The sequence below is a fragment of the Macrobrachium nipponense genome, chromosome 7 (genome assembly GCF_015104395.2).
Source record: "Macrobrachium nipponense isolate FS-2020 chromosome 7, ASM1510439v2, whole genome shotgun sequence".
Lineage (NCBI taxonomy): Eukaryota > Metazoa > Arthropoda > Malacostraca > Decapoda > Palaemonidae > Macrobrachium > Macrobrachium nipponense.
This window is the reverse complement of record NC_061109.1, coordinates 117,149,148-117,157,441: the sequence shown is the minus strand read 5'-3', so window position 1 is coordinate 117,157,441 and position 8,294 is coordinate 117,149,148.

The window sequence follows — 8,294 nt, the reverse complement described above, 5'->3', positions numbered from 1 at the left end:
AATAAATGAATAAATACACACTCACACAAACATATATATATATATATATATATATATATATATATATATATATATATATATATATATATATATATATATATTGTTACGGCCAAAATTCAAAAATATTAAAAACGCCGGGCTGGATCAGCTAAGTATCCAAATAGGAATTGTGGTGTGCGTCACCGAAGTGATGCACCACCAATATCTGTATAGTGAAGTTCTATGATGATTAAATCAATAGGGAGAATGGAATTGTGAAGTAAGATAAATTCGAAAAAATAAAAAGCAAAAGAAACTCATTGTATGCAAAGATTATTGGTAAGTGTCAGATCGTTAATGAAAAATTTTATATTATTTTATTGTTATGTTGCAAACGGGATGAAGGGAACAAGTATTACAAGCTTATATCCACAGTACCTCCGTAGATAGTAATGAGACCAGGAAATACGTTTACGTGATTGAAGTGAGAGTTGTTGAAATATCCGGGAGAAAGATTTTTGATAAAAGATTTCTGAAAACAAATACTATATTCGATTAAATTTTCGAATGAAAAGGAGAATGCAATTTCTCTAAGTTGCATCTATTGATTTGGTACAGACAATTCCAGATATTTCTCTTACTTCTCATGAGTGGGTATTTAAAATCTACGTAATTCATTTATGCATTCACAGGAAGTCTTGGAACTGTAGCGTTTGTACGGATTCCAGAATTATATTAATCTCGTTGCAGTAAATCCGTGTCGCGGTTTAATCACTGCATGTGTTTGATTCTTAAGCTGATCAGCGAGGTTAAAACTGATAAAGCTGATTTGCATGACCAGAGGTATTACTTGGAGGTATTATTTGGAGGATTAGGCATTATGTAATGAGATATATTTATCTTTCATTTCATTTCATTAAATTATTTTAGTCTTCTTTCGACGTTGTTGACTATATACGATTATTGACATGGTATTGCCTGATTCTCACACATGTTGGAAATATAGTTGTAATAGAAAAACATAAAATATTAACGTGGGAAGTTTTTATGGAGTTTTGACGTACTTCCAGTTGGACAAATATATGAATTCATACATCACAAACAAAACAAATAACATCGAATAACCTAGAAACCTTTCCCACAAAATAGAACTATATTAAATTATAAAGAACTCACGTTAGTTCTACGGACACATCCTTCTCACTTCGCCGGAAGCGAGCGAGCCATTTAAGCTTCCTTTAATAATGTGTCTATCTATCTTACCGCCAGATGTCCAGATCATTATGTTGTTTTTTCTGATGGTCGCGAGGATTTTAAAGATGGAAGGGTGATTTTCCCAACGTTGCGTGAACAAAAACAGAAAACTCTCTCTCTCTCTCTCTCTCTCTCTCTCTCTCTCTCTCTCTCTCTCTCTCTCATAAAAACACTAATTTCTGTGCTATTCTTCTGTCACCTTACAATTGTGAATCTTGGTAGCTTGCTGTATACGGCATGAGAAATCTTGATTCCACGTATTTGTCTTTTGTTTTGTTTTGTCATTGCGCAAGTAAGTGCTGTGTTCGTTTGGTTGAATCGTCTTTATTTTAGTGAGACATATTATATACAATATTTGCCAATTCCCTTCTTCTTAACTTTTCGATCGTGTCGCTGCATCAGTCTGAAGACTCTTACGTAGTCAAATACGCTGAATGAATTTGAATTAAATGATTTGACGGTTCCAAGGATAGTAACAAGCGACGGTCACTACGTCTATATTTGAAAAGGAACTAAGGGTGTCATGATGTCGGCTGGTGACAGCATTTAATAGTGTTTCTAACTTCCATTCCAATCAGAAAGACGGAGGCGATGCCTAAGTCTGCGCCACGTTTCTAAAATTAGGCTGGTTTAAATTGGGAAGGGAGGCTAGGAAAGACTGCTACAGTTTTTTATAGTAGTGGCAGTAGTAATAGCAATAGTAGTTAAAATGACGTCAGTATAAGAGGGCCGGGACAGCAAGTCCCGACTTCACGGACGTTACGTTTGGTCCTTAAATTAGAACTAAGGCATTTTCGTTCGGCATTCTCAGTGGCCAGTGGTGAGAAAGGCTGGCCGATGCTGGGCAATGGGATCTCTAAACTTGGAATATCTGTTGCGTTTTTGCGTATTATATATTACTATTTGTAGGTGATGGATTAATAGTAAAGATAATTCGTTGTACTTATTGATGATATTAATGAATTTCGTCTCAATTTCTGGAGGTGATTAGAATTATGTACAGGACTAACGATGACAAGATTATTTTATTTAACCAAATACCCATTTCATAATATGACTATCTTTCTGCTTTAAATTACAACAGGTAACAAACAATACAGCGACGAACGAAGGCTAGGCAAGGAAATTTTTAATAAAACAATTATTGCTTGTGATTTCATATCAAAATAGTACCATTAATTTTTCTTTGGCTTGGAATGGGACTACAGGCTACTTTAACGTGAGGTGTCTGATCTTTTCGGTTGGAAAATGTTGACAAGGGGAAAAGTCATTACATTACAGTTAGCGGTTCAGCTTCGGTAATACCGTTGGTGGTAAGCTCATTTGCCAGTTTTTCACAAGTGCATTATGGTGTTGATCGTTGCTGATTTTTCATATTTTTAGAGAAAATTATATCAGCAGCATTTGAACGCTGACAAATTCACTGTGGTGGTTAAGGGAGGTCATAAGTTCACTGGTACAGTAAATGAAAGGTATTAAGTTGATTGCGCTCGAGCCAGATATTGGACATGGTGACAGCAGAAAAGCATGATGAACGGTGAATAACGTCTTGGTATTTGTAAGTCACGTTTATTCTGTCTCCTATGAATTGCCTGCCCCTTGCGAAATATGCCAAATCTTCAATTGGCAAATAATATAAATTATTTTTTATTGTTCTGACAAATATTTGTTTACATACATTTTGGAGTGATACATATCTTTCCTCGTGCCTCGTTGTCTTCAGCCTTTGCATCACTTCAAACTTTCAACGTGTATTTTTACCCACTATCATGAGTTTTTTGTGTCCTCGTTAATAAACTGGTAACCTTCTGAAGCAAACAAAAATCGTTTAGAGTGATACTTAAGTTTGTCTGTGTTCGTATAATTTGCACTAATTCATTATCATCATTTCCAATTTTATTCTGTACTTATATAGTTTTTTTTTATAATTTGTTCTTCGGAACCTTTGCATAGATGTCTTTATTTCCTTCTCGAATGTCTGTAAGGTTTCAATTTTTTATCAGACTGTACTGGTTCTATAAAATACTGGATAATACAGTTTTATATTACGCGAAGTATACAAAGAACAAATACTCTAATGTTTCTGAGTCCTGTTATATCAAATGTTCGCAAAACGACATTATTTTCGTTTTTATCATCAGTATTTTACGTTAACGTCGAAACTAATCAGGACTGTGGAATGTTTTTTTCTTTTTGTAAACTTGTTTTTAAAGCTATTTTAAGAAGCTTGTTGGTTTTCCGTAGCCAGGTGATGTAGAGATGGAAATTCGGAGCCATTATTATTTCTACACATACACTTTCGAACACTTTTTGAAAGTTATAGCAGAACTGGATGATCATGTTTTATCCAGATGACATTAAAGAAATGTAAGAAATATTGCTAAGACGCAGATGTTAAGAGATTAGTATTGAAATATAATAAGATCATTAAACCAACTAGTTTAGATCAATATACCTGGTTCATGTTAAGTAAAATCGTAGTGTTCTCCTAAGTTTTCATAACGGCAAAGTTCTGGTCACCTCGGATATTTATAGAAATTAATAGTATTCAACTGTGAAATATGTGTCCCGATACCTTAAATATTCATAGTCGGAGCAAATTAGCTAGAAGTTAAAAATCACAGTGGCACTTACGATAAGGCGAATTAACATACGAGATTTGGAACCAAAGTTGGGGGATGACAATTCTCTGGAGGAATTAAAAGCTTTAATACTCTCTGTGAGATATATCTGAAGTTACAGGATGCAAACAAGTTGACATTTAGAGTGAATAATTAGGGGCATTATCAGACATTCAGGATATGACGTAAGTCTTTTAATTTCCTGTGTTGTTTCCTTTTGTTCAAATACCAGGGGTAACATTAATAAGCAGAAGGAGAGACGAGGAATTAATTTTTCATTTCAGTACCTATTGTCATACTGAAGGTTGTAATTACTTATTAATATCATCGTTTCGAGCACAGGTAGGGGTGGCGACATTCATCCTGTGAGGAAGTCTTAACAAAATCTAATAGCGAATGAAAAATTGATGTTCAAATGTTACTAGATTTAAAGAAGAATAAAACTCATTGAGAAATTGTAACAAACTAGTTATTGTAACAAACTAGTTAACGCGAAAAATCAAGGTTGTGCTTTTATTTTTCTGTAAAAGAAAAGTATTTCGACGGCTTTGCCTGTCCGTCCGCACTTTTTCTGTCCGCCCTCAGATCTTAAAAACTACTGAGGCTAGAGGGCTGGAAATTGGTATGTTGATCATGCACCCTTCAATCATCAAACACAGAAAATTGCAGCCCTCTACCCATAGCAGTGACTTTATTCTAGGTTAAAGTTAGCCATAATCGTGCGTCTGGCCACTATATAGGACAGGCCACCACCTGGCCGTGGTTAGTTTTATGGGCCGCGGCTCATACAGCATTGTACTGACACCACCAAAAGATGCATCTATTTTCGGGAGCCTTGATAGACTGTACAGAAAATTCGATCGCACCGAAGACGCTTCGGCGCATTTTTTTACTTGTTTTATAAGGTCTATAAAACAACAATTCAGACGGTAAAATATGCTATGGTTCAAGAATACCTTTTGAAAATAGTAGCAACATTTTTTTACATATGTTCGCATGGTAGATTTTCAGCTTCTCGTAAAGTGATATGTTATTGCTGCCCAGAATAATAGCGGAGTTGTCGGGTATTACTAGCTATTAATAAAACAATTGCAACCCGCACTTCGTCTTTGCAATAGTGGCAGTATTGAAATTTCACGCCTTTTGAAGTACTTTGAGATACTGAACATCCCTTTATCCCGGTACATTTTGCGTTAATGTTTAGAACAACTGAAATACCTCGTGTACAATGTTTAATGTTGCTATAGCATGTGATGACTATATGACAAATGATCTTGAACTTTGCTGCCTTTTCCTAGCTTCTGTGCCATGACGTTTTGCAGTTTCGAGTCTTGAAATGACTCGTTTGAAGGTCCATTCAGGCACAGTTTCCTTTATCACGACAAATAGACCTATTTTCAAGTACGCTCTGATTATACTACGCGCATCTGTTGACCTAAACTGTAAAGTGGGTCGTAAGTCGTATGTAGAGGATTTCAGCCATAGTGAAAACGGACCAGCCACGGGAAAGATCTGGCCTGGTTTGAGGTTTCCTTTTGAGTTTACTCTGTTCGCCTCCACTATCATGCAGTATATATTTCATTACAATTGCTCTCTTATTAATACTTATGTACGTTTATTGGTGTACAGTTATGTGCGCCATTCTGTTTCATCTACCGAAATAATGTGAAATTTTTGCCATATTGCCATCCATTTTGAGGTGCTACAATATCCGAAATAGTTCACAGCTTCCTTTTGAACATGATAGTAAAACGTTCCCTCAAGTTCGAATGAATAAAGCGCACACAAAGGACCGGAGACTCAAACTCCTTGAAAGCTCGGGTAGGAAATTCAATTACAAGAGACGTGACTAGATTTTAGAATCAGTCGGGGTTTTAGGACCTTAATGAATGCTTTTGTTAAGGTAGTTTCCATAGATCTCGTCGTCTTTCTTTCAAAACTGCCTCTTAGACTCGAATGTACCCAGTGTTGACCCTAGTTCTTGGTTGCTTGTAAGAACCATACTGGTCTAGGATCGTACTTAATCCTTAATAAGTTTCACGAAAGGCTGCTACTTAGACTGATTAAATTCGATGTACAAACCACTTTGAGGTCAAATTTGGTTTTGTGGGTTTTGGTGAGCTTTCGCCAACATTAGCTGAAAGTTCTGTTTAGATTTAACAAGTTATGATGCACCCTTCTTTTATACTGATGATACTCAGTGCAACGTTGATTCGTGCAGCAACTTTCTGTATTGCATAGTGACAGTGAGGGTTTTAAAATAGAGCTAGATATAACGGGATCAATTTATACGGCAAGAAAAAAAGATCAAATGTAGATCGGCCACGCGTGGAATAGAATACCAAAAATTGATAGACTTTAAAAACAGCTCATTCATGCGATCATCTAGCACTATGTAAATACCATCGTCACCATAAATAATATTACTCTAAGGCCCCCATACACTGAACGATTGTATGAACGATTGTCTGAACGACTGCTGTTATCGTCAAACACACACACTATTCAGACAGAATGAACGATCTCCGCACCGATTTCAGTCTTAACAAAGATTTTGTCTCGGGAAGACATACTGCATCTCTAGAAGAGACGCGCGCGACAGCGTTATATCGGCAGACAAACACATTACATTGAACGACCTGTGCATGACAGACTGAAGTCGCAAGCCAGCAACCTGGTCGTGAAAGATTGTTCAGACACGAAACTCCGCCCACTTTTGCATTCAGACAAGCCCACACACGACGATTTTACGAACGATACAGACAGTCGTTCAGACTATCGTTCATACAATCGTTCAGTGTATGGGGCCCTTAATACATGCCATAGGATCAAAACCGGTTATGAACATTACATTTCGAGAAGTTGCGGCTCAAGTCTCCAGACCCTTTATGTACTACAAACACGCTGCCTGATGGTCTCTAATTCAAGGATTCAAACCCCTTTTCCCCGCCAAGTAACGTCAGAGTTATCAGACAATTGACCCGTACCATCATTAATGTCCCTGAATATAGAATGGTTATAAATTAAAGACTAGGGTACTACAGTGAACAATAAGCAATTGGATGAAATTGTAAAGACTCTTGCGGGTTCGACTATAAAAGCCAAACTCTTATTACGTGTGGGCGCATGCGCCCTCTTTCATATTTTATCTTCATTTTTGTCGGTATATCATTGCTTTAATGTTGATGCAAGTTCTCTCTCTCTCTCTCTCTCTCTCTCTCTCTCTCTCTCTCTCTCTCTCTCTCTCTCTTGTTCTTCATTACTATTCACTGTTTATTCTCTCTATCCTTGATATAATATTAGACAAGTTGACTTTGGTTATGATAATCATTGTGCTTTAGACGTATTAAAAAGTAATTTATTTTTAGAAATAGTCATTTTGGGCAATTTAGACATTTTTAATGAAAATTTATTTATATCAGTCACGATGTAAATAACGTACGAATGTCTGAAGACTCATTAAAGTCTATAGTCTTAATTTTACCAGTCACATTCTGGGCAAGTTTACTCGTTATTCCACTCTTTTGAAAGAAAGAGCTACTGATTTGTTAATTTGCTAATTCACCTGGTTTTCTAATTACTGATCTCCTCTTGCTGTATTTCCCAATACCTTCTGTTACTTCTTTAATTTCAAGTTAATGATATTAATAATCTTACTATACTATAATGGGCATTATCTGTCCGTCTTTCCGTCTGTCATTCAATCACGGCCAAACGGCTGGTCCTATGGGCATGAAACTTGGCAAGGTTATAGTGGGGACCCCTAAGATGGTTTATATTCGGATTTCATCCTACCTCCCCCCTCCCCCGAAGGCTATTGGGGTGAGAGGGGATCCCTGAAACGGAGCTGGTTCTGCCCGTTAAACGGGGCTGGTTATGCCTGTAGACTTAAGTTACTTTACGAATTTATCATACATATTAGTTGCGAGTCACTCATATGAAGCAGCAGATGAATATGCTTTAGTAAGGATTGGTAAATTGCTAGTTAATAATAATAATAATAAGTTGAGACAGGGAACTCGAGGTTCAAACGGTTTCATCAGTTTTTCATTTCATTTACTTTTAAAATATGGAAGCCTCTTGCCCTACAGTATTTCCTCCATTAAACACACTTGTGTTTAAAGGAGAGTTTGTTGCCACTTACGAATAAAAGTTCTATCAGAACAGTTTTCATTCAGTTACCAAACTTGATCTGGGTAGTCGTGTCCGTCACGGTCATATCGTCGCTGAAGAACCCATCAAAAAGTGATGTAGTTTTTCGCGCTTCTCAATACTCATTTCATCGCAGGACTCGGCAGTTATGACTTTTAATACCTTCTTGACAGAGCAGAATCAAAGGCTCCCAGTCTAATAAGGAACCCGTCTCTTATTTCCAATTCAGATTCACTTCTGCTTCGGTTTGTGTTCTCTCTCTCTCTCTCTCTCTCTCTCTCTCTCTCT